This window comes from Channa argus, chromosome 10 (genome assembly GCF_033026475.1).
Source record: "Channa argus isolate prfri chromosome 10, Channa argus male v1.0, whole genome shotgun sequence".
Classification (NCBI taxonomy): Eukaryota; Metazoa; Chordata; class Actinopteri; order Anabantiformes; family Channidae; genus Channa; species Channa argus.
The window spans coordinates 3,209,026-3,235,947 of NC_090206.1; the positions used below are offsets into that span (position 1 = coordinate 3,209,026).

Below are 26,922 nucleotides of genomic sequence, written 5' to 3' on the forward strand. Positions count from 1 at the left end.
ATTACCAAGGTGCACTTCCACACGGCGTCCCATGAAGTTTTGTCGCAGAAGGTGCAACTCTAACATCCATCCGTTTTTGGCTCTCGGTACAAATGGGCAATTCTCTGGGATTTGAAACCGTTTAAATGAGGCGCTGTGGCTTAGCTGGTTAAAGTGCCTGTCTCGTAAACAGGAGATCCTGGGTTCATTTCCCAGCAGTGCCTCTGTGTATAAACACTACTTATGACTAGCTTGCTTCTAAATGCCCAGTACAATTTTATTAGTCATTTCAAAGCAAAAGATGTGTAAAGCTACAGTCATGTTGGCAAAGGCCAAAAAGGGAGTTGTTTTATGCTTGAAATGGTTCTTCTAACAACAACGAGATCCACGCTTGCTACTAAATGCCCAACGCAAAAGTTCAGTCAATTAAAGGCAAAAGATGCATAAAGACACAGTCAGCTCAGGCACTGCTGGGATTCGAACCCAGGATCTCCTGTTTACTAGACAGGCACTTTAACCAACTAAACCACACACACATTCTCTGGGATTTGAAATCCTTTAAATGACGCGCTGTGGCTTAGCTGGTTAAAGTGCCTGTCTCGTAAACAGGAGATCCTGGGTTCAAATCCCAGCAGTGCCTCTGTCTATAAACACCACTTATGACTAGCTTTCTTCTGAATGCCCAATACAATTTCATTGGTCATTTCAAGGCAAAAGATGTGTCTGCCTTTCAACATTTTCAGTGCACATAATACTTCTTTTTCTCCGATTATGGCATGAAGAAGCAACTGTGTAATTTCACACAAAAAGTCAGAAGATGCTGTTTCTTTAGCCATAGATTTTTCTTTTTTTAATGCTGCACACTGTTCAACCTGCGGTGGAGACCACAGATGAGTCAACTCCTGTCTTAAACAAAGTCATTCATTTGAGATATGGAATCAATAGCCTTTAGTTGTCAAATGGCAGTACTGGGATTCGAACCCACGCCTCCTGAGAGACTGGAGCCTAAATCTAGCGCCTTAGACCACTCAGCCACACTACCTCAAGGCGCAGCTTTTTGCCCCGGGGAAAAATAACGCCGTAGGCATGTAAGCGCGTAGGATAAATTGACAACGAGATCCACGCTTGCTACTAAATGCCCAACGCATCCGTGAAATCCTGAGATCAAGTTACAAGACTTCCTTGATCGCTGGACTTCTTTGTGTGCGGCGTAGGTACTGGGGCCTAGCGGGTAAAAGCATGTCTTGGAGATCTCGTGTATTCCTTCCAGGAGTGCCTTAATCACTTGATGTTTTTGCACGCACCATCTACTTTGACACTACAATGTTCATAAAAGGAGTTGTTTTGTACTTGAAATGGTTCTTCTATCACTGCCATTTTCGCAAGATCAGATATTGAGATCAAGTGCTAGCAGTTTCAAGCTGTACCAAAGTTCATGTGTAATCAATTCTGATATGTTGGATTACGCCTTTGCATACATTACCAAGGTGCACTTCCACACGGCGTCCCATGAAGTTTTGTCGCAGAAGGTGCAATTCTAACATCCATCGAAATATAATTGGGGTTTTGGCTCACGGTACATATGGGCAATTCTCTGGGATTTGAAATCCTTTAAATGAGGCGCTGTGTGTCAGATGGCTACAAAATGCCCAACGCATCCGTGAAATCCTGAGATCAAGTTACAAGACTTCCTTGATCGCTGGACTTCTTTGTGTGCGGGGTAGGTACTGGGGCCTAGCGGGTAAAAGCATGTATTGGAGATCTCGTGTATTCCTTCCAGGAGTGCCTTAATCACTTGATGTTTTTGCACGCACCATCTACTTTGACACTACAATGTTCATAAAAGGAGTTGTTTTGTGCTTGAAATGGTTGTTCTATCACTGCCATTTTCGCAAGATCAGCTATTGAGATCACGTGCTAGCAGTTTCAAGCTGTAACAAAGTTCATGTGGAATCAATTCTGACATGTTGGATTACGCCTTTGCATACATTACCAAGGTGCACTTCCACACGGCGTCCCATGAAGTTTTGTCGCAGAAGGTGCAATTCTAACATCCATCGAAATATAATTGGGTTTTTGGCTCACGGTACATATGGGCAATTCTCTGGGATTTGAAATCCTTTAAATGAGGCGCTGTGTGTCAGATGGCTACAAAATGCCCAACGCATCCGTGAAATCCTGAGATCAAGTTACAAGACTTCCTTGATCGCTGGACTTCTTTGTGTGCGGGGTAGGTACTGGGGCCTAGCGGGTAAAAGCATGTATTGGAGATCTCGTGTATTCCTTCCAGGAGTGCCTTAATCACTTGATGTTTTTGCACGCACCATCTACTTTGACACTACAATGTTCATAAAAGGAGTTGTTTTGTGCTTGAAATGGTTGTTCTATCACTGCCATTTTCGCAAGATCAGCTATTGAGATCAAGTGCTAGCAGTTTCAAGCTGTAACAAAGTTCATGTGGAATCAATTCTGACATGTTTGATTACGCCTTTGCATACATTACCAAGGTGCACTTCCACATGGCGTCCCATGAAGTTTTGTCGCAGAAGGTGCAACTCTAACATCCATCGAAATATAATTGGGTTTTTGGCTCACGGTACATATGGGCAATTCTCTGGGATTTGAAATCCTTTAAATGAGGCGCTGTGTGTCAGATTGTTACAAAATGCCCAACGCATCTGTGAAATCCTGAGATCAAGTTACAAGACTTCCTTGATCGCTGGACTTCTTTGTGTGCGGCGTAGGTACTGGGGCCTAGCGGGTAAAAGCATGTCTTGGAGATCTCATGTATTCCTTCCAGGAGTGCCTTAATCACTTGATGTTTTTGCACGCACCATCTACATATGGGCAATTCTCTGGGATTTGAAATCCTTTAAATGAGGCGCTGTGGCTTAGCTGGTTAAAGTGCCTGTCTTGTAAACAGGAGATCCTGGGTTCAAATCCCAGCAGTGCCTCTGTGTATAAACACTACTTATGACTAGCTTGCTTCTAAATGCCCAGTACAATTTTATTGTTCATTTCAAGGCAAAAGATGTGTAAAGCTACAGTCATGTTGGCAAAGGCCAAAAAGCTGTAACAAAGTTCATGTGGAATCAATTCTGACATGTTGGATTACGCCTTTGCATACATTACCAAGGTGCACTTCCACATGGCGTCCCATGAAGTTTTGTCGCAGAAGGTGCAACTCTAACATCCATCGAAATATAATTGGGTTTTTGGCTCACGGTACATATGGGCAATTCTCTGGGATTTGAAATCCTTTAAATGAGGCGCTGTGGCTTAGCTGGTTAAAGTGCCTGTCTCGTAAACAGGAGATCCTGGGTTCAAATCCCAGCAGTGCCTCTGTCTATAAACACCACTTATGACTAGCTTTCTTCTGAATGCCCAATACAATTTCATTGATCATTTCAAGGCAAAAGATGTGTCTGCCTTTCAACATTTTCAGTGTACATAATACTTCTTTTTCTCCGATTATGGCATGAAGAAGCAACTGTGTAATTTCACACAAAAAGTCAGAAGATGCTGTTTCTTTAGCCATAGATTTTTTTTTTTTTTTTAATGCTGCACACTGTTCAACCTGCGGTGGAGACTACAGATGAGTCAACTCCTGTCTTAAACAAAGTCATTCATTTGAGATATGGAATCAATAGCCTTTAGTTGTCAAATGGCAGTGGTGGGATTCGAACCCACGCCTCCTGAGAGACTGGAGTCTTAATCCAGCGCCTTGGACCACTCGGCCACACTACCTCAAGAAGCACCTTTTTGCCCCGGGGAAAAATGACGCCGTAGGTATGTGAGCACGTAGGATATATTGACAACGAGATCCACGCTTGCTACTAAATGCCCAACGCAATAGTTTAGTCAATTAAAAGCAAAAGATGAATAAAGACACAGTCAGCTCATGTGGAATCAATTCTGACATGTTGGATTACGCCTTTGCATACATTACCAAGGTGCACTTCCACACGGCGTCCCATGAAGTTTTGTCGCAGAAGGTGCAACTCTAACATCCATCGAAATATAATTGGGTTTTTGGCTCACGGTACATATGGGCAATTCTCTGGGATTTGAAATCCTATAAATGAGGCGCTGTGGTTTAGCTGGTTAAAGCGCCTGTCTTGTAAACAGGAGATCCTGGGTTCAAATCCCAGCAGTGCCTCTGTGTATAAACACTACTTATGACTAGCTTGCTTCTAAATGCCCAGTACAATTTTATTGGTCATTTCAAGGCAAAAGATGTGTAAAGCTACAGTCATGTTGGCAAAGGCCAAAAAGGGAGTTGTTTTATGCTTGAAATGGTTCTTATATCACTCCCGGTTTCGCAAGATCAAATATTGAGATCAAATGCTACAAGGTCCACTATACCACTCTGCTCTATTGCTCTGTCAGGTTGGCACGTTTCAACATTTTCAGTGCACGTAATACTGCTTTTTTTGGGATTATGGGATAAAGAAGCAACTGTGTAATTTCACACAAAAAGTCAGAAGATGTTGTTGCTTTAGCCATAGATGATTTTGTGATGCTTCACGCTGTTCAACCAGCGGTGGAAACTACAGATAAGTCAACTCCTGTCTCAAACAAAGTCATTCATTTGAGATATGGAATCGATAGCCTGTAGTTGTCAGATGGCAGTGGTGGGATTCCACTTGTCCTGAGAGACTGGAGCCTTAAGCCAGCGCTTTGGACCACTCAGCCACACTTCCTACACTTGTTTTTCTGTTGCATTCGTGCAGGTTACGAGCTAGGAAGCTCAGCAGGGAGGATGTCTTAACTAGAAGAGCTAATCATCTGTGCATAATTGTACAAAGAGTAAACATTGATGACCTGCAAGAGGTAAGAACCCTATATCATTATAAGAAGTGCTTTCCATATGCACCTGGTGTCAAATGGCAGTGGTGGGATTTGAACCCACGCCTCCTGAGAGACTGGAGCCTAAATCAAGCGCCTTAGACCACTCGGCCACACTACCTCAAGGCGCAGCTTTTGCCTCGGGGAAAAATAACGCAGTAGGCATGTAAGCGCGTAGGATAAATTGACAACGAGATCCACGCTTGCTACTAAATGCCCAACGCAATAGTTTAGTCAATTAAAGGCAAAAGATGCATAAAGACACAATCAACTCAGACACTGCTGGGATTCGAACCCAGGATCTCCTGTTTACTAGACAGGCACTTTAACCAACTAAGCCACAGCACCACTCAAGCTGCTGGCTTCATTTTCAGCCACACAGTCTAAAAGTAAACTCTCAGAGAAGATCACAAAACAATGTCTGCAACAAGCAAGATGCCACTCCATTCTGTGGCTGGATCATCCGTGAAACCGTGAAATCCTGAGATCAAGTTACAAGACTTCCTTGATCGCTGGACTTCTTTGTGTGCGGCGTAGGTACTGGGGCCTAGCGGGTAAAAGCATGTCTTGGAGATCTCGTGTATTCCTTCCAGGAGTGCCTTAATCACTTGATGTTTTTGCACGCACCATCTACTTTGACACTACAATGTTCATAAAAGGAGTTGTTTTGTGCTTGAAATGGTTTTTCTATCACTGCCATTTTCGCAAGATCAGATATTGAGATCAAGTGCTAGCAGTTTCAAGCTGTAACAAAGTTCATGTGGAATCAATTCTGACATGTTGGATTACGCCTTTGCATACATTACCAAGGTGCACTTCCACATGGCGTCCCATGAAGTTTTGTCGCAGAAGGTGCAACTCTAACATCCATCGAAATATAATTGGGTTTTTGGCTCACGGTACATATGGGCAATTCTCTGGGATTTGAAATCCTTTAAATGAGGCGCTGTGTGTCAGATGGCTACAAAATGCCCAACGCATCCGTGAAATCCTGAGATCAAGTTACAAGACTTCCTTGATCGCTGGACTTCTTTGTGTGCGGCGTAGGTACTGGGGCCTAGTGGGTAAAAGCATGTCTTGGAGATCTCGTGTATTCCTTCCAGGAGTGCCTTAATCACTTGATGTTTTTGCACGCACCATCTACTTTGACACTACAATGTTCATAAAAGGAGTTGTTTTGTGCTTGAAATGGTTGTTCTATCACTGCCATTTTCGCAAGATCAGATATTGAGATCAAGTGCTAGCAGTTTCAAGCTGTAACAAAGTTCATGTGGAATCAATTCTGACATGTTGGATTACGCCTTTGCATACATTACCAAGGTGCACTTCCACATGGCGTCCCATGAAGTTTTGTCGCAGAAGGTGCAACTCTAACATCCATCCGTTTTTGGCTCACGGTACATATGGGCAATTCTCTGGGATTTGAAATCGTTTAAATGAGGCGCTGTGGCTTAGCTGGTTAAAGCGCCTGTCTTGTAAACAGGAGATCCTGGGTTCATTTCCCAGCAGTGCCTCTGTGTATAAACACTACTTATGACTAGCTTGCTTCTAAATGCCCAGTACAATTTTATTGGTCATTTCAAGGCAAAAGATGTGTAAAGCTGCAGTCATGTTGGCAAAGTCCAAAAAGGGAGTTGTTTTATGCTTGAAATGGTTCTTCTAACAACAACGAGATCCACGCAAAATGCCCAACGCATCCGTGAAATCCTGAGATCAAGTTACAAGACTTCCTTGATCGCTGGACTTCTTTGTGTGCGGCGTAGGTACTGGGGCCTAGCGGGTAAAAGCATGTCTTGGAGATCTCGTGTATTCCTTCCAGGAGTGCCTTAATCACTTGATGTTTTTGCACGCACCATCTACTTTGACACTACAATGTTCATAAAAGGAGTTGTTTTGTGCTTGAAATGGTTGTTCTATCACTGCCATTTTCGCAAGATCAGCTATTGAGATCAAGTGCTAGCAGTTTCAAGCTGTAACAAAGTTCATGTGGAATCAATTCTGACATGTTGGATTACGCCTTTGCATACATTACCAAGGTGCACTTCCACATGGCGTCCCATGAAGTTTTGTCGCAGAAGGTGCAACTCTAACATCCATCCGTTTTTGGCTCTCGGTACATATGGGCAATTCTCTGGGATTTGAAACCGTTTAAATGAGGCGCTGTGGCTTAGCTGGTTAAAGCGCCTGTCTCGTAAACAGGAGATCCTGGGTTCATTTCCCAGCAGTGCCTCTGTGTATAAACACTACTTATGACTAGCTTGCTTCTAAATGCCCAGTACAATTTTATTGGTCATTTCAAGGCAAAAGATGTGTAAAACTACAGTCATGTTGGCAACGGCCAAAAAGGGAGTTGTTTTATGCTTGAAATGCTTCTTCTATCACTCCTGGTTTCGCAAGATCAAATATTGAGATCAAATGCTACAAGGTCCACTATACCACTCTGCTCTATTGCTCTGTCAGGTTGGCACGTTTCAACATTTTCAGTGCACGTAATACTGCTTTTTTTGGGATTATGGGATAAAGAAGCAACTGTGTAATTTCACACAAAAAGTCAGAAGATGTTGTTGCTTTAGCCATAGATGATTTTTTGATGCTTCACGCTGTTCAACCAGCGGTGGAGACTACAGATAAGTCAACTCCTGTCTCAAACAAAGTCATTCATTTGAGATATGGAATCGATAGCCTGTAGTTGTCAGATGGCAGTGGTGGGATTCCACTTGTCCTGAGAGACTGGAGCCTTAAGCCAACGCTTTGGACCACTCAGCCACACTTCCTGCACTTGTTTTTCTGTTGCATTCGTGCAGGTTACGAGCTAGGAAGCTCAGCAGGGAGGATGTCTTAACTAGAAGAGCTGATCATCTGTGCATAATTGTACAAAGAGTAATCATTGATGACCTGCAAGAGGTAAGAACCCTATATCATTAAATGAAGTGCTTTCCATAGGCACCTGGTGTCAAATGGCAGTGGTGGGATTTGAACCCACGCCTCCTGAGAGACTGGAGCCTAAATCCCGCGCCTTAGACCACTCGGCCACACCACCTCAAGGCGCAGCTTTTGCCTCGGGGAAAAATAACGCAGTAGGCATGTAAGCGCGTAGGATAAATTGACAACGAGATCCACGCTTGCTACTAAATGCCCAACGCAATAGTTTAGTCAATTAAAGGCAAAAGATGCATAAAGACACAGTCAGCTCAGGCACTGCTGGGATTTGAACCCAGGATCTCCTGTTTACTAGACAGGCACTTTAACCAACTAAGCCACAGCTCCACTCAAGACTCTGGCTTCATTTTCAGCCACACAGTCTAAAGGTAAACTCTCAGAGAAGATCACAAAACAATGTCTGCAAAAAGCAAGATGCCACTCCATTCTGTGGCTGGATCATCCGTGAAATCCTGAGATCAAGTTACAAGACTTCCTTGATCGCTGGACTTCTTTGTGTGCGGCGTAGGTACTGGGGCCTAGCGGGTAAAAGCATGTCTTGGAGATCTCGTGTATTCCTTCCAGGAGTGCCTTAATCACTTGATGTTTTTGCACGCACCATCTACTTTGACACTACAATGTTCATAAAAGGAGTTGTTTTGTGCTTGAAATGGTTCTTCTATCACTGCCATTTTCGCAAGATCAGATATTGAGATCAAGTGCTAGCAGTTTCAAGCTGTAACAAAGTTCATGTGGAATCAATTCTGACATGTTGGATTACGCCTTTGCATACATTACCAAGGTGCACTTCCACACGGCGTCCCATGAAGTTTTGTCGCAGAAGGTGCAACTCTAACATCCATCGAAATATAATTGGGTTTTTGGCTCACGGAACATATGGGCAATTCTCTGGGATTTGAAATCGTTTAAATGAGGCGCTGTGGCTTAGCTGGTTAAAGTGCCTGTCTCGTAAACAGGAGATCCTGGGTTCATTTCCCAGCAGTGCCTCTGTGTATAAACACTACTTATGACTAGCTTGCTTCTAAATGCCCAGTACAATTTTATTAGTCATTTCAAAGCAAAAGATGTGTAAAGCTACAGTCATGTTGGCAAAGGCCAAAAAGGGAGTTGTTTTATGCTTGAAATGGTTCTTCTAACAACAACGAGATCCACGCTTGCTACTAAATGCCCAACGCAAAAGTTCAGTCAATTAAAGGCAAAAGATGCATAAAGACACAGTCAGCTCAGGCACTGCTGGGATTCGAACCCAGGATCTCCTGTTTACTAGACAGGCACTGTAACCAACTAAGCCACAGCGCCACTCCAGCTGCTGGCTTCATTTTCAGCCACACAGTTTAAAGGTAAACTCTCAGAGAAGATCACAAAACAATGTCTGCAAAAAGCAAGATGCCAATCCATTCTGTGGCTGGATCATCCGTGAAACCGTGAAATCCTGAGATCAAGTTACAAGACTTCCTTGATCGCTGGACTTCTTTGTGTGCGGCGTAGGTACTGGGGCCTAGCGGGTAAAAGCATGTCTTGGAGATCTCGTGTATTCCTTCCAGGAGTGCCTTAATCACTTGATGTTTTTGCACGCACCATCTACTTTGACACTACAATGTTCATAAAAGGAGTTGTTTTGTGCTTGGAATGGTTGTTCTATCTCTGCCATTTTCGCAAGATCAGCTATTGAGATCAAGTGCTAGCAGTTTCAAGTTGTAACAAAGTTCATGTGGAATCAATTCTGACATGTTGGATTACGCCTTTGCATACATTACCAAGGTGCACTTCCACATGGCGTCCCATGAAGTTTTGTCGCAGAAGGTGCAACTCTAACATCCATCGAAATATAATTGGGTTTTTGGCTCACGGTACATATGGGCAATTCTCTGGGATTTGAAATCCTTTAAATGAGGCGCTGTGTGTCAGATGGCTACAAAATGCCCAACGCATCCGTGAAATCCTGAGATCAAGTTACAAGACTTCCTTGATCGCTGGACTTCTTTGTGTGCGGCGTAGGTACTGGGGCCTAGCGGGTAAAAGCATGTATTGGAGATCTCGTGTATTCCTTCCAGGAGTGCCTTAATCACTTGATGTTTTTGCACGCACCATCTACTTTGACACTACAATGTTCATAAAAGGAGTTGTTTTGTGCTTGAAATGGTTGTTCTATCACTGCCATTTTCGCAAGATCAGATATTGAGATCAAGTGCTAGCAGTTTCAAGCTGTAACAAAGTTCATGTGGAATCAATTCTGACATGTTGGATTACGCCTTTGCATACATTACCAAGGTGCACTTCCACATGGCGTCCCATGAAGTTTTAAATCCAGCGCCTTAGACCACTCGGCCACACTACCTCAAGGCGCAGCTTTTTGCCCCGGGGAAAAATAACGCCGTAGGCATGTAAGCGCGTAGGATAAATTGACAACGAGATCCACGCTTGCTACTAAATGCCCAACGCATCCGTGAAATCCTGAGATCAAGTTACAAGACTTCCTTGATCGCTGGACTTCTTTGTGTGCGGCGTAGGTACTGGGGCCTAGCGGGTAAAAGCATGTCTTGGAGATCTCGTGTATTCCTTCCAGGAGTGCCTTAATCACTTGATGTTTTTGCACGCACCATCTACTTTGACACTACAATGTTCATAGAGACAAGGCACAGTCAGCTCAGGCACTGCTGGGATTCGAACCCAGGATCTCCTGTTTACTAGACAGGCACTTTAACCAACTAAGCCACAGCGCCACTCAAGACCCTGGCTTCATTTTCAGCCACACAGTCTAAAGGTAAACTCTCAGAGAAGATCACAAAACAATGTCTGCAAAAAGCAAGATGCCACTCCATTCTGTGGCTGGATCATCCGTGAAATCCTGAGATCAAGTTACAAGACTTCCTTGATCGCTGGACTTCTTTGTGTGCGGCGTAGGTACTGGGGCCTAGCGGGTAAAAGCATGTCTTGGAGATCTCGTGTATTCCTTCCAGGAGTGCCTTAATCACTTGATGTTTTTGCACGCACCATCTACTTTGACACTACAATGTTCATAAAAGGAGTTGTTTTGTGCTTGAAATGGATGTTCTATCACTGCCATTTTCGCAAGATCAGCTATTGAGATCAAGTGCTAGCAGTTTCAAGTTGTAACAAAGTTCATGTGGAATCAATTCTGACATGTTTGATTACGCCTTTGCATACATTACCAAGGTGCACTTCCACATGGCGTCCCATGAAGTTTTGTCGCAGAAGGTGCAACTCTAACATCCATCGAAATATAATTGGGTTTTTGGCTCACGGTACATATGGGCAATTTTCTGGGATTTGAAATCCTTTAAATGAGGCGCTGTGTGTCAGATTGTTACAAAATGCCCAACGCATCCGTGAAATCCTGAGATCAAGTTACAAGACTTCCTTGATCGCTGGACTTCTTTGTGTGCGGCGTAAGTACTGGGGCCTAGCGGGTAAAAGCATGTCTTGGAGATCTCGTGTATTCCTTCCAGGAGTGCCTTAATCACTTGATGTTTTTGCACGCACCATCTACATATGGGCAATTCTCTGGGATTTGAAATCCTTTAAATGAGGCGCTGTGGCTTAGCTGGTTAAAGTGCCTGTCTTGTAAACAGGAGATCCTGGGTTCAAATCCCAGCAATGCCTCTGTGTATATACACTACTTATGACTAGCTTGCTTCTAAATGCCCAGTACAATTTTATTGGTCATTTCAAGGCAAAAGATGTGTAAAGCTACAGTCATGTTGGCAACGGCCAAAAAGGGAGTTGTTTTATGCTTGAAATGGTTCTTCTATCACTCCCGGTTTCGCAAGATCAAATATTGAGATCAAATGCTACAAGGTCCACTATACCACTCTGCTCTATTGCTCTGTCAGGTTGGCACGTTTCAACATTTTCAGTGCACGTAATACTGCTTTTTTTGGGATTATGGGATAAAGAAGCAACTGTGTAATTTCACACAAAAAGTCAGAAGATGTTGTTGCTTTAGCCATAGATGATTTTTTGATGCTTCACGCTGTTCAACCAGCGGTGGAGACTACAAATAAGTCAACTCCTGTCTCAAACAAAGTCATTCATTTGAGCTATGGAATCGATTGCCTCTAGTTGTCAGATGGCAGTGGTGGGATTCCACTTGTCCTGAGAGACTGGAGCCTTAAGCCAGCGCTTTGGACCACTCAGCCACACTTCCTGCACTTGTTTTTCTGTTGCATTCGTGCAGGTTACGAGCTAGGAAGCTCAGCAGGGAGGATGTCTTAACTAGAAGAGCTGATCATCTGTGCATAATTGTACAAAGAGTAAACATTGATGACCTGCAAGAGGTAAGAACCCTTTATCATTATAAGAAGTGCTTTCCATATGCACCTGGTGTCAAATGGCAGTGGTGGGATTTGAACCCAGGCCTCCTGAGAGACTGGAGCCTAAATCCAGCGCCTTAGACCACTCGGCCACACTACCTCGAGGCACAGCTTTTGCCTCGGGGAAAAATAACGCAGTAGGCATGTAAGCGCGCAGGATAAATTGACAACGAGATCCACGCTTGCTACTAAATGCCCAACGCAATAGTTTAGTCAATTAAAGGCAAAAGATGCATAAAGACACAGTCAGCTCAGGCACTGCTGGGATTTGAACCCAGGATCTCCTGTTTACTAGACAGGCACTTTAACCAACTAAGCCACAGCGCCACTCAAGACTCTGGCTTCATTTTCAGCCACACAGTCTAAAGGTAAACTCTCAGAGAATATCACAAAACAATGTCTGCAAAAAGCAAGATGCCACTCCATTCTGTGGCTGGATCATCCGTGAAATCCTGAGATCAAGTTACAAGACTTCCTTGATCGCTGGACTTCTTTGTGTGCGGCGTAGGTACTGGGGCCTAGCGGGTAAAAGCATGTCTTGGAGATCTCGTGTATTCCTTCCAGGAGTGCCTTAATCACTTGATGTTTTTGCACGCACCATCTACTTTGACACTACAATGTTCATAAAAGGAGTTGTTTTGTGCTTGAAATGGTTGTTCTATCACTGCCATTTTCGCAAGATCAGATATTGAGATCAAGTGCTAGCAGTTTCAAGCTGTAACAAAGTTCATGTGGAATCAATTCTGACATGTTGGATTACGCCTTTGCATACATTACCAAGGTGCACTTCCACATGGCGTCCCATGAAGTTTTGTCGCAGAAGGTGCAACTCTAACATCCATCGAAATATAATTGGGTTTTTGGCTCACGGAACATATGGGCAATTCTCTGGGATTTGAAATCGTTTAAATGAGGCGCTGTGTGTCAGATGGCTACAAAATGCCCAACGCATCCGTGAAATCCTGAGATCAAGTTACAAGACTTCCTTGATCGCTGGACTTCTTTGTGTGCGGCGTAGGTACTGGGGCCTAGCGGGTAAAAGCATGTCTTGGAGATCTCGTGTATTCCTTCCAGGAGTGCCTTAATCACTTGATGTTTTTGCACGCACCATCTACTTTGACACTACAATGTTCATAAAAGGAGTTGTTTTGTGCTTGAAATGGTTGTTCTATCACTGCCATTTTCGCAAGATCAGATATTGAGATCAAGTGCTAGCAGTTTCAAGCTGTAACAAAGTTCATGTGGAATCAATTCTGACATGTTGGATTACGCCTTTGCATACATTACCAAGGTGCACTTCCACATGGCGTCCCATGAAGTTTTGTCGCAGAAGGTGCAACTCTAACATCCATCGAAATATAATTGGGTTTTTGGCTCACGGAACATATGGGCAATTCTCTGGGATTTGAAATTGTTTAAATGAGGCGCTGTGGCTTAGCTGGTTAAAGCGCCTGTCTTGTAAACAGGAAATCCTGGGTTCAAATCCCAGCAGTGCCTCTGTGTATAAACACTACTTATGACTAGCTTGCTTCTAAATGCCCAGTACAATTTTATTGGTCATTTCAAGGCAAAAGATGTGTAAAGCTACAGTCATGTTGGCAAAGGCCAAAAAGGGAGTTGTTTTATGCTTGAAATGGTTCTTCTAACAACAACGAGATCCACGCTTGCTACTAAATGCCCAACGCAAAAGTTCAGTCAATTAAAGGCAAAAGATGCATAAAGACACAGTCAGCTCAGGCACTGCTGGGATTCGAACCCAGGATCTCCTGTTTACTAGACAGGCACTTTAACCAACTAAGCCATAGCGCCACTCAAGACCCTGGCTTCATTTTCAGCCACACAGTCTAAAGGTAAACTCTCAGAGAAGATCACAAAACAATGTCTGCAAAAAGCAAGATGCCACTCCATTCTGTGGCTGGATCATCCGTGAAATCCTGAGATCAAGTTACAAGACTTCCTTGATCGCTGGACTTCTTTGTGTGCGGCGTAGGTACTGGGGCCTAGCGGGTAAAAGCATGTCTTGGAGATCTCGTGTATTCCTTCCAGGAGTGCCTTAATCACTTGATGTTTTTGCACGCACCATCTACTTTGACACTACAATGTTCATAAAAGGAGTTGTTTTGTGCTTGAAATGGTTGTTCTATCACTGCCATTTTCGCAAGATCAGATATTGAGATCAAGTGCTAGCAGTTTCAAGCTGTAACAAAGTTCATGTGGAATCAATTCTGACATGTTGGATTACGCCTTTGCATACATTACCAAGGTGCACTTCCACATGGCGTCCCATGAAGTTTTGTCGCAGAAGGTGCAACTCTAACATCCATCGAAATATAATTGGGTTTTTGGCTCACGGAACATATGGGCAATTCTCTGGGATTTGAAATCGTTTAAATGAGGCGCTGTGGCTTAGCTGGTTAAAGTGCCTGTCTCGTAAACAGGAGATCCTGGGTTCAAATCCCAGCAGTGCCTCTGTCTATAAACACCACTTATGACTAGCTTTCTTCTGAATGCCCAATACAATTTCATTGGTCATTTCAAGGCAAAAGATGTGTCTGCCTTTCAACATTTTCAGTGCACATAATACTTCTTTTTCTCCGATTATGGCATGAAGAAGCAAATGTGTAATTTCACACAAAGAGTCAGAAGATGCTGTTTCTTTAGCCATAGATTTTATTTTTTTAATGCTGCACACTGTTCAACCTGCGGTGGAGACTACAGATGAGTCAACTCCTGTCTTAAACAAAGTGATTCATTTGAGATATGGAATCAATAGCCTTTAGTTGTCAAATGGCAGTGGTGGGATTCGAACCCACGCCTCCTGAGAAACTGGAGCCTTAATCCAGCGCCTTGGACCACTCGGCCACACTACCTCAAGAAGCAGCTTTTTGCCCCGGGGAAAAATAACGCCGTAGGTATGTGAGCACGTAGGATAAATTGACAACGAGATCCACGCTTGCTACTAAATGCCCAAGGCAATAGTTTAGTCAATTAAAAGCAAAAGATGAATAAAGACACAGTCAGCTCATGTGGAATCAATTCTGACATGTTGGATTACGCCTTTGCATACATTACCAAGGTGCACTTCCACACGGCGTCCCATGAAGTTTTGTCGCAGAAAGTGCAACTCTAACATCCATCGAAATATAATTGGGTTTTTGGCTCACGGTACATATGGGCAATTCTCTGGGATTTGAAATCGTTTAAATGAGGCGCTGTGGCTTAGCTGGTTAAAGTGCCTGTCTCGTAAACAGGAGATCCTGGGTTTATTTCCCAGCAGTGCCTCTGTGTATAAACACTACTTATGACTAGCTTGCTTCTAAATGCCCAGTACAATTTTATTAGTCATTTCAAAGCAAAAGATGTGTAAAGCTACAGTCATGTTGGCAAAGGCCAAAAAGGGAGTTGTTTTATGCTTGAAATGGTTCTTCTAACAACAACGAGATCCACGCTTGCTACTAAATGCCCAACGCAAAAGTTCAGTCAATTAAAGGCAAAAGATGCATAAAGACACAGTCAGCTCAGGCACTGCTGGGATTCGAACCCAGGATCTCCTGTTTACTAGACAGGCACTTTAACCAACTAAGCCACAGCGCCACTCAAGCTGCTGGCTTCATTTTCAGCCACACAGTCTAAAGGTAAACTCTCAGAGAAGATCACAAAACAATGTCTGCAAAAAGCAAGATGCCAATCTATTCTGTGGCTGGATCATCCGTGAAACCGTGAAATCCTGAGATCAAGTTACAAGACTTCCTTGATCGCTGGACTTCTTTGTGTGCGGCGTAGGTACTGGGGCCTAGCGGGTAAAAGTATGTCTTGGAGATCTCGTGTATTCCTTCCAGGAGTGCCTTAATCACTTGATGTTTTTGCACGCACCATCTACTTTGACACTACAATGTTCATAAAAGGAGTTGTTTTGTGCTTGAAATGGTTGTTCTATCACTGCCATTTTCGCAAGATCAGATATTGAGATCAAGTGCTAGCAGTTTCAAGCTGTAACAAAGTTCATGTGGAATCAATTCTGACATGTTGGATTACGCCTTTGCATACATTACCAAGGTGCACTTCCACATGGCGTCCCATGAAGTTTTGTCGCAGAAGGTGCAACTCTAACATCCATCCGTTTTTGGCACTCGGTACATATGGGCAATTCTCTGGGATTTGAAATCGTTTAAATGAGGCGCTGTGGCTTAGCTGGTTAAAGTGCCTGTCTCGTAAACAGGAGATCCTGGGTTCATTTCCCAGCAGTGCCTCTGTGTATAAACACTACTTATGACTAGCTTGCTTCTAAATGCCAGGTACAATTTTATTAGTCATTTCAAAGCAAAAGATGTGTAAAGCTACAGTCATGTTGGCAAAGGCCAAAAAAGGAGTTGTTTTATGCTTGAAATGGTTCTTCTAACAACAACGAGATCCACGCAAAATGCCCAACGCATCCGTGAAATCCTGAGATCAAGTTACAAGACTTCCTTGATCGTTGGACTTCTTTGTGTGCGGCGTAGGTACTGGGGCCTAGCGGGTAAAATCATGTATTGGAGATCTCGTGTATTCCTTCCAGGATTGCCTTATCACTTGATGTTTTTGCACGCACCATCTACTTTGACACTACAATGTTCATAAAAGGAGTTGTTTTGTGCTTGAAATGGTTGTTCTATCACTGCCATTTTCGCAAGATCAGATATTGAGATCAAGTGCTAGCAGTTTCAAGCTGTAACAAAGTTCATGTGGAATCAATTCTGACATGTTGGATTACGCCTTTGCATACATTACCAAGGTGCACTTCCACATGGCGTCCCATGAAGTTTTGTCGCAGAAGGTGCAACTCTAACATCCATCGAAATATAATTGGGTTTTTGGCTCACGGAACATATGGGCAATTCTCTGGGATTTGAAATCGTTTAAATGAGGCGCTGTGGCTTAGCTGGTTAAAGTGCCTGTCTCGTAAACAGGAGATCCTGGGTTCAAATCCCAGCAGTGCCTCTGTCTATAAACACCACTTATGACTAGCTTTCTTCTGAATGCCCAATACAATTTCATTGGTCATTTCAAGGCAAAAGATGTGTCTGCCTTTCAACATTTTCAGTGCACATAATACTTCTTTTTCTCCGATTATGGCATGAAGAAGCAAATGTGTAATTTCACACAAAGAGTCAGAAGATGCTGTTTCTTTAGCCATAGATTTTATTTTTTTAATGCTGCACACTGTTCAACCTGCGGTGGAGACTACAGATGAGTCAACTCCTGTCTTAAACAAAGTTATTCATTTGAGATATGGAATCAATAGCCTTTAGTTGTCAAATGGCAGTGGTGGGATTCGAACCCACGCCTCCTGAGAGACTGGAGCCTAAATCCAGCGCCTTAGACCACTCGGCCACACTACCTCAAGGCGCAGCTTTTTGCCCCGGGGAGAAATAACGCCGTAGGCATGTAAGCGCGTAGGATAAATTGACAACGAGATCCACGCTTGCTACTAAATGCCCAACGCATCCGTGAAATCCTGAGATCAAGTTACAAGACTTCCTTGATCGCTGGACTTCTTTGTGTGCGGCGTAGGTACTGGGGCCTAGCGGGTAAAAGCATGTCTTGGAGATCTCGTGTATTCCTTCCAGGAGTGCCTTAATCACTTGATGTTTTTGCACGCACCATCTACTTTGACACTACAATGTTCATAAAAGGAGTTGTTTTGTGCTTGAAATGGTTCTTCTATCACTGCCATTTTCGCAAGATCAGATATTGAGATCAAGTGCTAGCAGTTTCAAGCTGTAACAAAGTTCATGTGGAATCAATTCTGATATGTTGGATTACGCCTTTGCATACATTACCAAGGTGCACTTCCACACGGCGTCCCATGAAATTTTGTCGCAGAAGGTGCAACTCTAACATCCATCCGTTTTTGGCTCTCGGTACATATGGGCAATTCTCTGGGATTTGAAATCGTTTAAATGAGGAGCTGTGGCTTAGCTGGTTAAAGCGCCTGTCTTGTAAACAGGAGATCCTGGGTTCAAATCCTAGCAGTGCCTCTGTGTATAAACACTACTTATGACTAGCTTGCTTCTAAATGCCCAGTACAATTTTATTGGTCATTTCAAGGCAAAAGATGTGTAAAGCTACAGTCATGTTGGCAAAGGCCAAAAAGGGAGTTGTTTTATGCTTGAAATGGTTCTTCTAACAACAACGAGATCCACGCTTGCTACTAAATGCCCAACGCAATAGTTTAGTCAATTAAAGGCAAAAGATGCATAAAGACACAGTCAGCTCAGGCACTGCTGGGATTTGAACCCAGGATCTCCTGTTTACTAGACAGGCACTTTAACCAACTAAGCCTCAGCGCCACTCAAGACCCTGGCTTCATTTTCAGCCACACAGTCTAAAGGTAAACTCTCAGAGAAGATCACAAAACAATGTCTGCAAAAAGCAAGATGCCACTCCATTCTGTGGCTGGATCATCCGTGAAATCCTGAGATCAAGTTACAAGACTTCCTTGATCGCTGGACTTCTTTGTGTGCGGCGTAGGTACTGGGGCCTAGCGGGTAAAAGCATGTCTTGGAGATCTCGTGTATTCCTTCCAGGAGTGCCTTAATCACTTGATGTTTTTGCACGCACCATCTACTTTGACACTACAATGTTCATAAAAGGAGTTGTTTTGTGCTTGAAATGGTTGTTCTATCACTGCCATTTTCGCAAGATCAGCTATTGAGATCAAGTGCTAGCAGTTTCAAGCTGTAACAAAGTTCATGTGGAATCAATTCTGACATGTTGGATTACGCCTTTGCATACATTACCAAGGTGCACTTCCACATGGCGTCCCATGAAGTTTTGTCGCAGAATGTGAAACTCTAACATCCATCCGTTTTTGGCTCACGGTACATATGGGCAATTCTCTGGGATTTGAAATCTTTTAAATGAGGCGCTTTGGCTTAGCTGGTTAAAGCGCCTGTCTTGTAAACAGGAGATCCTGGGTTCAAATCCTAGCAGTGCCTCTGTGTATAAACACTACTTATGACTAGCTTGCTTCTAAATGCCCAGTACAATTTTATTGGTCATTTCAAGGCAAAAGATGTGTAAAGCTACAGTCATGTTGGCAAAGGCCAAAAAGGGAGTTGTTTTATGCTTGAAATGGTTCTTCTAACAACAACGAGATCCACGCTTGCTACTAAATGCCCAACGCAAAAGTTCAGTCAATTAAAGGCAAAAGATGCATAAAGACACAGTCAGCTCAGGCACTGCTGGGATTCAAACACTGGATCTCCTGTTTACTAGACAGGCACTTTAACCAACTAAGCCACAGCGCCACTCAAGACCCTGGCTTCATTTTCAGCCACACAGTCTAAAGGTAAACTCTCAGAGAAGATCACAAAACAATGTCTGCAAAAAGCAAGATGCCACTCCATTCTGTGGCTGGATCATCCGTGAAATCCTGAGATCAAGTTACAAGACTTCCTTGATCGCTGGACTTCTTTGTGTGCGGCGTAGGTACTGGGGCCTAGCGGGTAAAAGCATGTCTTGGAGATCTCGTGTATTCCTTCCAGGACTGCCTTAATCACTTGATGTTTTTGCACGCACCATCTACTTTGACACTACAATGTTCATAAAAGGAGTTGTTTTGTGCTTGAAATGGATGTTCTATCACTGCCATTTTCGCAAGATCAGCTATTGAGATCAAGTGCTAGCAGTTTCAAGTTGTAACAAAGTTCATGTGGAATCAATTCTGACATGTTGGATTACGCCTTTGCATACATTACCAAGGTGCACTTCCACATGGCGTCCCATGAAGTTTTGTCGCAGAAGGTGCAACTCTAACATCCATCGAAATATAATTGGGTTTTTGGCTCACGGTACATATGGGCAATTCTCTGGGATTTGAAATCCTTTAAATGAGGCGTTGTGTGTCAGATGGCTACAAAATGCCCAACGCATCCGTGAAATCCTGAGATCAAGTTACAAGACTTCCTTGATCGCTGGACTTCTTTGTGTGCGGCGTAGGTACTGGGGCCTAGCGGGTAAAAGCATGTCTTGGAGATCTCGTGTATTCCTTCCAGGAGTGCCTTAATCACTTGATGTTTTTGCACGCACCATCTACTTTGACACTACAATGTTCATAAAAGGAGTTGTTTTGTGCTTGAAATGGTTGTTCTATCACTGCCATTTTCGCAAGATCAGATATTGAGATCAACTGCTAGCAGTTTCAAGCTGTAACAAAGTTCATGTGGAATCAATTCTGACATGTTGGATTACGCCTTTGCATACATTACCAAGGTGCACTTCCACATGGCGTCCCATGAAGTTTTGTCGCAGAAGGTGCAACTCTAACATCCATCGAAATATAATTGGGTTTTTGGCTCACGGTACATATGGGCAATTCTCTGGGATTTGAAATCCTTTAAATGAGGCGCTGTGTGTCAGATTGTTACAAAATGCCCAACGCATCCGTGAAATCCTGAGATCAAGTTACAAGACTTCCTTGATCGCTGGACTTCTTTGTGTGCGGCGTAAGTACTGGGGCCTAGCGGGTAAAAGCATGTCTTGGAGATCTCGTGTATTCCTTCCAGGAGTGCCTTAATCACTTGATGTTTTTGCACGCACCATCTACATATGGGCAATTCTCTGGGATTTGAAATCCTTTAAATGAGGCGCTGTGGCTTAGCTGGTTAAAGTGCCTGTCTTGTAAACAGGAGATTCTGGGTTCAAATCCCAGCAGTGCCTCTGTGTATAAACACTACGTATGACTAGCTTGCTTCTACATGCCCAGTACAATTTTATTGGTCATTTCAAGGCAAAAGATGTGTAAAGCTACAGTCATGTTGGCAACGGCCAAAAAGGGAGTTGTTTTATGCTTGAAATGCTTCTTCTATCACTCCCGGTTTCGTAAGATCAAATATTGAGATCAAATGCTACAAGGTCCACTATACCACTCTGCTCTATTGCTCTGTCAGGTTGGCACGTTTCAACATTTTCAGTGCACGTAATACTGCTTTTTTTGGGATTATGGGATAAAGAAGCAACTGTGTAATTTCACACAAAAAGTCAGAAGATGTTGTTGCTTTAGCCATAGATGATTTTTTGATGCTTCACGCTGTTCAACCAGCGGTGGAGACTACAAATAAGTCAACTCCTGTCTCAAACAAAGTCATTCATTTGAGATATGGAATCGATTGCCTCTAGTTGTCAGATGGCAGTGGTGGGATTCCACTTGTCCTGAGAGACTGGAGCCTTAAGCCAGCGCTTTGGACCACTCAGCCACACTTCCTGCACTTGTTTTTCTGTTGCATTCGTGCAGGTTACGAGCTAGGAAGCTCAGCAGGGAGGATGTCTTAACTAGAAGAGCTGATCATCTGTGCATAATTGTACAAAGAGTAAACATTGATGACCTGCAAGAGGTAAGAACCCTTTATCATTATAAGAAGTGCTTTCCATATGCACCTGGTGTCAAATGGCAGTGGTGGGATTTGAACCCAGGCCTCCTGAGAGACTGGAGCCTAAATCCAGCGCCTTAGACCACTCGGCCACACTACCTCGAGGCGCAACTTTTGCCTCGGGGAAAAATAACGCAGTAGGCATGTAAGCGCGCAGGATAAATTGACAACGAGATCCACGCTTGCTACTAAATGCCCAACGCAATAGTTTAGTCAATTAAAGGCAAAAGATGCATAAAGACACAGTCAGCTCAGGCACTGCTGGGATTTGAACCCAGGATCTCCTGTTTACTAGACAGGCACTTTAACCAACTAAGCCACAGCGCCACTCAAGACTCTGGCTTCATTTTCAGCCACACAGTCTAAAGGTAAACTCTCAGAGAAGATCACAAAACAATGTCTGCAAAAAGCAAGATGCCACTCCATTCTGTGGCTGGATCATCCGTGAAATCCTGAGATCAAGTTACAAGACTTCCTTGATCGCTGGACTTTTTTGTGTGCGGCGTAGGTACTGGGGCCTAGCGGGTAAAAGCATGTCTTGGAGATCTCGTGTATTCCTTCCAGGAGTGCCTTAATCACTTGATGTTTTTGCACGCACCATCTACTTTGACACTACAATGTTCATAAAAGGAGTTGTTTTGTGCTTGAAATGGTTCTTGTATCACTGCCATTTTCGCAAGATCAGATATTGAGATCAAGTGCTAGCAGTTTCAAGCTGTACCAAAGTTCATGTGTAATCAATTCTGATATGTTGGATTACGCCTTTGCATACATTACCAAGGTGCACTTCCACACGGCGTCCCATGAAGTTTTGTCGCAGAAGGTGCAACTCTAACATCCATTCGTTTTTGGCTCTCGGTACATATGGGCAATTCTCTGGGATTTGAAATCGTTTAAATGAGGCGCTGTGGCTTAGCTGGTTAAAGTGCCTGTCTCGTAAACAGGAGATCCTGGGTTCATTTCCCAGCAGTGCCTCTGTGTATAAACACTACTTATGACTAGCTTGCTTCTAAATGCCCAGTACAATTTTATTAGTCATTTCAAAGCAAAAGATGTGTAAAGCTACAGTCATGTTGGCAAAGGCCAAAAAGGGAGTTGTTTTATGCTTGAAATGGTTCTTCTAACAACAATGAGATCCACGCAAAATGCCCAACGCATCCGTGAAATCCTGAGATCAAGTTACAAGACTTCCTTGATCGCTGGACTTCTTTGTGTGCGGCGTAGGTACTGGGGCCTAGCGGGTAAAAGTATGTCTTGGAGATCTCGTGTATTCCTTCCAGGAGTGCCTTAATCACTTGATGTTTTTGCACGCACCATCTACTTTGACACTACAATGTTCATAAAAGGAGTTGTTTTGTGCTTGAAATGGTTGTTCTATCACTGCCATTTTCGCAAGATCAGCTATTGAGATCAAGTGCTAGCAGTTTCAAGCTGTAACAAAGTTCATGTGGAATCAATTCTGACATGTTGGATTACGCCTTTGCATACATTACCAAGGTGCACTTCCACATGGCGTCCCATGAAGTTTTGTCGCAGAATGTGCAACTCTAACATCCATCCGTTTTTGGCTCACGGTACATATGGGCAATTCTCTGGGATTTGAAATCGTTTAAATGAGGCGCTTTGGCTTAGCTGGTTAAAGTGCCTGTCTTGTAAACAGGAGATCCTGGGTTCAAATCCTAGCAGTGCCTCTGTGTATAAACACTACTTATGACTAGCTTGCTTCTAAATGCCCAGTACAATTTTATTGGTCATTTCAAGGCAAAAGATGTGTAAAGCTACAGTCATGTTGGCAAAGGCCAAAAAGGGAGTTGTTTTATGCTTGAAATGGTTCTTCTAACAACAACGAGATCCACGCTTGCTACTAAATGCCCAACGCAAAAGTTCAGTCAATTAAAGGCAAAAGATGCATAAAGACACAGTCAGCTCAGGCACTGCTGGGATTTGAACCCAGGATTTCCTGTTTACTAGACAGGCACTTTAACCAACTAAACCACAGCGCCACTGAAGCTGCTGGCTTCATTTTCAGCCACACAGTCTAAAGGTAAACTCTCAGAGAAGATCACAAAACAATGTCTGCAAAAAGCAAGATGCCAATCCATTCTGTGGCTGGATCATCCGTGAAACCGTGAAATCCTGAGATCAAGTTACAAGACTTCCTTGATCGCTGGACTTCTTTGTGTGCGGCGTAGGTACTGGGGCCTAGCGGGTAAAAGTATGTCTTGGAGATCTCGTGTATTCCTTCCAGGAGTGCCTTAATCACTTGATGTTTTTGCACGCACCATCTACTTTGACACTACAATGTTCATAAAAGGAGTTGTTTTGTGCTTGAAATGGTAGTTCTATCACTGCCATTTTCGCAAGATCAGATATTGAGATCAAGTGCTAGCAGTTTCAAGCTGTAACAAAGTTCATGTGGAATCAATTCTGACATGTTGGATTACGCCTTTGCATACATTACCAAGGTGCACTTCCACATGGCGTCCCATGAAGATTTGTCGCAGAAGGTGCAACTCTAACATCCATCGAAATATAATTGGGTTTTTGGCTCACGGTACATATGGGCAATTCTCTGGGATTTGAAATCCTTTAAATGAGGCGCTGTGTGTCAGATTGTTACAAAATGCCCAACGCATCCGTGAAATCCTGAGATCAAGTTACAAGACTTCCTTGATCGCTGGACTTCTTTGTGTGCGGCGTAGGTACTGGGGCCTAGCGGGTAAAAGCATGTCTTGGAGATCTCGTGTATTCCTTCCAGGAGTGCCTTAATCACTTGATGTTTTTGCACGCACCATCTACTTTGACACTACAATGTTCATAAAAGGAGTTGTTTTGTGCTTGAAATGGTTCTTCTATCACTGCCATTTTCGCAAGATCAGATATTGAGATCAAGTGCTAGCAGTTTCAAGCTGTACCAAAGTTCATGTGTAATCAATTCTGATATGTTGGATTACGCCTTTGCATACATTACCAAGGTGCACTTCCACATGGCGTCCCATGAAGTTTTGTCGCAGAATGTGCAACTCTAACATCCATCCGTTTTTGGCTCACGGTACATATGGGCAATTCTCTGGGATTTGAAATCGTTTAAATGAGGCGCTTTGGCTTAGCTGGTTAAAGCGCCTGTCTTGTAAACAGGAGATCCTGGGTTCAAATCCTAGCAGTGCCTCTGTGTATAAACACTACTTATGACTAGCTTGCTTCTAAATGCCCAGTACAATTTTATTGGTCATTTCAAGGCAAAAGATGTGTAAAGCTACAGTCATGTTGGCAAAGGCCAAAAAGGGAGTTGTTTTATGCTTGAAATGGTTCTTCTAACAACAACGAGATCCACGCTTGCTACTAAATGCCCAACGCAAAAGTTCAGTCAATTAAAGGCAAAAGATGCATAAAGACACAGTCAGCTCAGGCACTGCTGGGATTCGAACCCAGGATCTCCTGTTTACTAGACAGGCACTTTAACCAACTAAGCCACAGCGCCACTCAAGACTCTGGCTTCATTTTCAGCCACACAGTCTAAAGGTAAACTCTCAGAGAAGATCACAAAACAATGTCTGCAAAAAGCAAGATGCCACTCCATTCTGTGGCTGGATCATCCGTGAAATCCTGAGATCAAGTTACAAGACTTCCTTGATCGCTACTAAATGCCCAACGCATCCGTGAAATCCTGAGATCAAGTTACAAGACTTCCTTGATCGCTGGACTTCTTTGTGTGCGGCGTAGGTACTGGGGCCTAGCGGGTAAAAGCATGTTTTGGAGATCTCGTGTGTATAAACTCTGTGTATAAACACTACTTATGACTAGCTTGCTTCTAAATACCCAGTACAATTTTATTAGTCATTTCAAAGCAAAAGATGTGTAAAGATACAGTCATGTAGGCAAAGGCCAAAAAGGGAGTTGTTTTATGCTTGAAATGGTTCTTCTAACAACAACGAGATCCACGCTTGCTACTAAATGCCCAACGCAAAAGTTCAGTCAATTAAAGGCAAAAGATGCATAAATACACAGTCAGCTCAGGCACTGCTGGGATTCGAACCCAGGATCTCCTGTTTACTAGACAGGCACTTTAACCAACTAAGGCACAGCGCCACTCAAGCTGCTGGCTTCATTTTAAGCCACACAGTCTAAAGGTAAACTCTCAGAGAAGATCACAAAACAATGTCTGCAAAAAGCAAGATGCCAATCCATTCTGTGGCTGGATCATCCGTGAAACCGTGAAATCCTGAGATCAAGTTACAAGACTTCCTTGATCGCTGGACTTCTTTGTGTGCGGCGTAGGTACTGGGGCCTAGCGGGTAAAAGCATGTCTTGGAGATCTCGTGTATTCCTTCCAGGAGTACCTTAATCACTTGATGTTTTTGCACGCACCATCTACTTTGACACTACAATGTTCATAAAAGGAGTTGTTTTGTGCTTGAAATGGTTGTTCTATCACTGCCATTTTCGCAAGATCAGATATTGAGATCAAGTGCTAGCAGTTTCAAGCTGTAACAAAGTTCATGTGGAATCAATTCTGACATGTTGGATTACGCCTTTGCATACATTACCAAGGTGCACTTCCACATGGCGTCCCATGAAGTTTTGTCGCAGAAGGTGCAACTCTAACATCCATCGAAATATAATTGGGTTTTTGGCTCACGGTACATATGGGCAATTCTCTGGGATTTGAAATCCTTTAAATGAGGCGCTGTGTGTCAGATTGTTACAAAATGCCCAACGCATCCGTGAAATCCTGAGATCAAGTTACAAGACTTCCTTGATCGCTGGACTTCTTTGTGTGCGGCGTAGGTACTGGGGCCTAGCGGGTAAAAGCATGTCTTGGAGATCTCGTGTATTCCTTCCAGGAGTGCCTTAATCACTTGATGTTTTTGCACGCACCATCTACATATGGGCAATTCTCTGGGATTTGAAATCCTTTAAATGAGGCGCTGTGGCTTAGCTGGTTAAAGTGCCTGTCTTGTAAACAGGAGATCCTGGGTTCAAATCCCAGCAGTGCCTCTGTGTATAAACACTACTTATGACTAGCTTGCTTCTAAATGCCCAGTACAATTTTATTGGTCATTTCAAGGCAAAAGATGTGTAAAGCTACAGTCATGTTGGCAACGGCCAAAAAGGGAGTTGTTTTATGCTTGAAATGCTTCTTCTATCACTCCCGGTTTCGCAAGATCAAATATTGAGATCAAATGCTACAAGGTCCACTATACCACTCTGCTCTATTGCTCTGTCAGGTTGGCACGTTTCAACATTTTCAGTGCACGTAATACTGCTTTTTTTGGGATTATGGGATAAAGAAGCAACTGTGTAATTTCACACAAAAAGTCAGAAGATGTTGTTGCTTTAGCCATAGATGATTTTTTGATGCTTCACGCTGTTCAACCAGCGGTGGAGACTACAAATAAGTCAACTCCTGT

The 26,922-nt window shown here is 43.3% G+C and overlaps 40 non-coding genes across 40 annotated transcripts; 21 read left to right on the top strand and 19 right to left on the bottom strand.

The window, feature by feature from the left end:
* The first annotated feature begins 129 nt into the window (after positions 1-129).
* On the top strand, positions 130-203 carry trnat-cgu (transfer RNA threonine (anticodon CGU)). The gene has a single exon. It is a non-coding gene; the product is annotated as a tRNA-Thr (tRNA).
* Positions 204-545: 342 nt separating this feature from the next.
* Positions 546-619, top strand: trnat-cgu (transfer RNA threonine (anticodon CGU)). Its single transcript has one exon. It is a non-coding gene; the product is annotated as a tRNA-Thr (tRNA).
* A 2,240-nt stretch (positions 620-2,859) lies between these two features.
* On the top strand, positions 2,860-2,933 carry trnat-ugu (transfer RNA threonine (anticodon UGU)). The gene has a single exon. It is a non-coding gene; the product is annotated as a tRNA-Thr (tRNA).
* Positions 2,934-3,247: 314 nt separating this feature from the next.
* On the top strand, positions 3,248-3,321 carry trnat-cgu (transfer RNA threonine (anticodon CGU)). The gene has a single exon. It is a non-coding gene; the product is annotated as a tRNA-Thr (tRNA).
* Positions 3,322-3,644: 323 nt separating this feature from the next.
* trnal-aag (transfer RNA leucine (anticodon AAG)) lies at positions 3,645-3,726 on the bottom strand. The gene has a single exon. It is a non-coding gene; the product is annotated as a tRNA-Leu (tRNA).
* Positions 3,727-4,064: 338 nt separating this feature from the next.
* On the top strand, positions 4,065-4,138 carry trnat-ugu (transfer RNA threonine (anticodon UGU)). Its single transcript has one exon. It is a non-coding gene; the product is annotated as a tRNA-Thr (tRNA).
* A 728-nt stretch (positions 4,139-4,866) lies between these two features.
* Positions 4,867-4,948, bottom strand: trnal-uag (transfer RNA leucine (anticodon UAG)). Its single transcript is given in 2 exon segments — positions 4,867-4,901; positions 4,911-4,948. It is a non-coding gene; the product is annotated as a tRNA-Leu (tRNA).
* Positions 4,949-5,101: 153 nt separating this feature from the next.
* On the bottom strand, positions 5,102-5,175 carry trnat-agu (transfer RNA threonine (anticodon AGU)). The gene has a single exon. It is a non-coding gene; the product is annotated as a tRNA-Thr (tRNA).
* Positions 5,176-6,267: 1,092 nt separating this feature from the next.
* On the top strand, positions 6,268-6,341 carry trnat-ugu (transfer RNA threonine (anticodon UGU)). The gene has a single exon. It is a non-coding gene; the product is annotated as a tRNA-Thr (tRNA).
* A 642-nt stretch (positions 6,342-6,983) lies between these two features.
* trnat-cgu (transfer RNA threonine (anticodon CGU)) lies at positions 6,984-7,057 on the top strand. The gene has a single exon. It is a non-coding gene; the product is annotated as a tRNA-Thr (tRNA).
* Positions 7,058-7,785: 728 nt separating this feature from the next.
* On the bottom strand, positions 7,786-7,867 carry trnal-uag (transfer RNA leucine (anticodon UAG)). The gene has a single exon. It is a non-coding gene; the product is annotated as a tRNA-Leu (tRNA).
* A 153-nt stretch (positions 7,868-8,020) lies between these two features.
* trnat-agu (transfer RNA threonine (anticodon AGU)) lies at positions 8,021-8,094 on the bottom strand. The gene has a single exon. It is a non-coding gene; the product is annotated as a tRNA-Thr (tRNA).
* A 586-nt stretch (positions 8,095-8,680) lies between these two features.
* On the top strand, positions 8,681-8,754 carry trnat-cgu (transfer RNA threonine (anticodon CGU)). The gene has a single exon. It is a non-coding gene; the product is annotated as a tRNA-Thr (tRNA).
* A 238-nt stretch (positions 8,755-8,992) lies between these two features.
* On the bottom strand, positions 8,993-9,066 carry trnat-agu (transfer RNA threonine (anticodon AGU)). The gene has a single exon. It is a non-coding gene; the product is annotated as a tRNA-Thr (tRNA).
* Positions 9,067-10,416: 1,350 nt separating this feature from the next.
* On the bottom strand, positions 10,417-10,490 carry trnat-agu (transfer RNA threonine (anticodon AGU)). Its single transcript has one exon. It is a non-coding gene; the product is annotated as a tRNA-Thr (tRNA).
* An 827-nt stretch (positions 10,491-11,317) lies between these two features.
* On the top strand, positions 11,318-11,391 carry trnat-ugu (transfer RNA threonine (anticodon UGU)). Its single transcript has one exon. It is a non-coding gene; the product is annotated as a tRNA-Thr (tRNA).
* Positions 11,392-12,119: 728 nt separating this feature from the next.
* Positions 12,120-12,201, bottom strand: trnal-uag (transfer RNA leucine (anticodon UAG)). The gene has a single exon. It is a non-coding gene; the product is annotated as a tRNA-Leu (tRNA).
* Positions 12,202-12,354: 153 nt separating this feature from the next.
* On the bottom strand, positions 12,355-12,428 carry trnat-agu (transfer RNA threonine (anticodon AGU)). The gene has a single exon. It is a non-coding gene; the product is annotated as a tRNA-Thr (tRNA).
* Positions 12,429-13,524: 1,096 nt separating this feature from the next.
* trnat-ugu (transfer RNA threonine (anticodon UGU)) lies at positions 13,525-13,598 on the top strand. Its single transcript has one exon. It is a non-coding gene; the product is annotated as a tRNA-Thr (tRNA).
* A 238-nt stretch (positions 13,599-13,836) lies between these two features.
* On the bottom strand, positions 13,837-13,910 carry trnat-agu (transfer RNA threonine (anticodon AGU)). Its single transcript has one exon. It is a non-coding gene; the product is annotated as a tRNA-Thr (tRNA).
* Positions 13,911-14,496: 586 nt separating this feature from the next.
* Positions 14,497-14,570, top strand: trnat-cgu (transfer RNA threonine (anticodon CGU)). Its single transcript has one exon. It is a non-coding gene; the product is annotated as a tRNA-Thr (tRNA).
* Positions 14,571-14,889: 319 nt separating this feature from the next.
* Positions 14,890-14,971, bottom strand: trnal-aag (transfer RNA leucine (anticodon AAG)). The gene has a single exon. It is a non-coding gene; the product is annotated as a tRNA-Leu (tRNA).
* A 338-nt stretch (positions 14,972-15,309) lies between these two features.
* trnat-cgu (transfer RNA threonine (anticodon CGU)) lies at positions 15,310-15,383 on the top strand. The gene has a single exon. It is a non-coding gene; the product is annotated as a tRNA-Thr (tRNA).
* Positions 15,384-15,621: 238 nt separating this feature from the next.
* Positions 15,622-15,695, bottom strand: trnat-agu (transfer RNA threonine (anticodon AGU)). Its single transcript has one exon. It is a non-coding gene; the product is annotated as a tRNA-Thr (tRNA).
* A 582-nt stretch (positions 15,696-16,277) lies between these two features.
* Positions 16,278-16,351, top strand: trnat-cgu (transfer RNA threonine (anticodon CGU)). The gene has a single exon. It is a non-coding gene; the product is annotated as a tRNA-Thr (tRNA).
* Positions 16,352-17,004: 653 nt separating this feature from the next.
* Positions 17,005-17,078, top strand: trnat-cgu (transfer RNA threonine (anticodon CGU)). Its single transcript has one exon. It is a non-coding gene; the product is annotated as a tRNA-Thr (tRNA).
* Positions 17,079-17,397: 319 nt separating this feature from the next.
* On the bottom strand, positions 17,398-17,479 carry trnal-uag (transfer RNA leucine (anticodon UAG)). Its single transcript has one exon. It is a non-coding gene; the product is annotated as a tRNA-Leu (tRNA).
* A 565-nt stretch (positions 17,480-18,044) lies between these two features.
* Positions 18,045-18,118, top strand: trnat-ugu (transfer RNA threonine (anticodon UGU)). Its single transcript has one exon. It is a non-coding gene; the product is annotated as a tRNA-Thr (tRNA).
* A 238-nt stretch (positions 18,119-18,356) lies between these two features.
* On the bottom strand, positions 18,357-18,430 carry trnat-agu (transfer RNA threonine (anticodon AGU)). Its single transcript has one exon. It is a non-coding gene; the product is annotated as a tRNA-Thr (tRNA).
* A 574-nt stretch (positions 18,431-19,004) lies between these two features.
* Positions 19,005-19,078, top strand: trnat-ugu (transfer RNA threonine (anticodon UGU)). The gene has a single exon. It is a non-coding gene; the product is annotated as a tRNA-Thr (tRNA).
* A 1,649-nt stretch (positions 19,079-20,727) lies between these two features.
* On the top strand, positions 20,728-20,801 carry trnat-ugu (transfer RNA threonine (anticodon UGU)). The gene has a single exon. It is a non-coding gene; the product is annotated as a tRNA-Thr (tRNA).
* Positions 20,802-21,529: 728 nt separating this feature from the next.
* Positions 21,530-21,611, bottom strand: trnal-uag (transfer RNA leucine (anticodon UAG)). Its single transcript has one exon. It is a non-coding gene; the product is annotated as a tRNA-Leu (tRNA).
* Positions 21,612-21,764: 153 nt separating this feature from the next.
* trnat-agu (transfer RNA threonine (anticodon AGU)) lies at positions 21,765-21,838 on the bottom strand. The gene has a single exon. It is a non-coding gene; the product is annotated as a tRNA-Thr (tRNA).
* Positions 21,839-22,412: 574 nt separating this feature from the next.
* trnat-cgu (transfer RNA threonine (anticodon CGU)) lies at positions 22,413-22,486 on the top strand. Its single transcript has one exon. It is a non-coding gene; the product is annotated as a tRNA-Thr (tRNA).
* A 642-nt stretch (positions 22,487-23,128) lies between these two features.
* trnat-ugu (transfer RNA threonine (anticodon UGU)) lies at positions 23,129-23,202 on the top strand. The gene has a single exon. It is a non-coding gene; the product is annotated as a tRNA-Thr (tRNA).
* A 238-nt stretch (positions 23,203-23,440) lies between these two features.
* On the bottom strand, positions 23,441-23,514 carry trnat-agu (transfer RNA threonine (anticodon AGU)). The gene has a single exon. It is a non-coding gene; the product is annotated as a tRNA-Thr (tRNA).
* A 1,092-nt stretch (positions 23,515-24,606) lies between these two features.
* trnat-ugu (transfer RNA threonine (anticodon UGU)) lies at positions 24,607-24,680 on the top strand. The gene has a single exon. It is a non-coding gene; the product is annotated as a tRNA-Thr (tRNA).
* A 238-nt stretch (positions 24,681-24,918) lies between these two features.
* trnat-agu (transfer RNA threonine (anticodon AGU)) lies at positions 24,919-24,992 on the bottom strand. The gene has a single exon. It is a non-coding gene; the product is annotated as a tRNA-Thr (tRNA).
* A 534-nt stretch (positions 24,993-25,526) lies between these two features.
* Positions 25,527-25,600, bottom strand: trnat-agu (transfer RNA threonine (anticodon AGU)). Its single transcript has one exon. It is a non-coding gene; the product is annotated as a tRNA-Thr (tRNA).
* An 835-nt stretch (positions 25,601-26,435) lies between these two features.
* trnat-ugu (transfer RNA threonine (anticodon UGU)) lies at positions 26,436-26,509 on the top strand. Its single transcript has one exon. It is a non-coding gene; the product is annotated as a tRNA-Thr (tRNA).
* Positions 26,510-26,922: the final 413 nt, after the last annotated feature.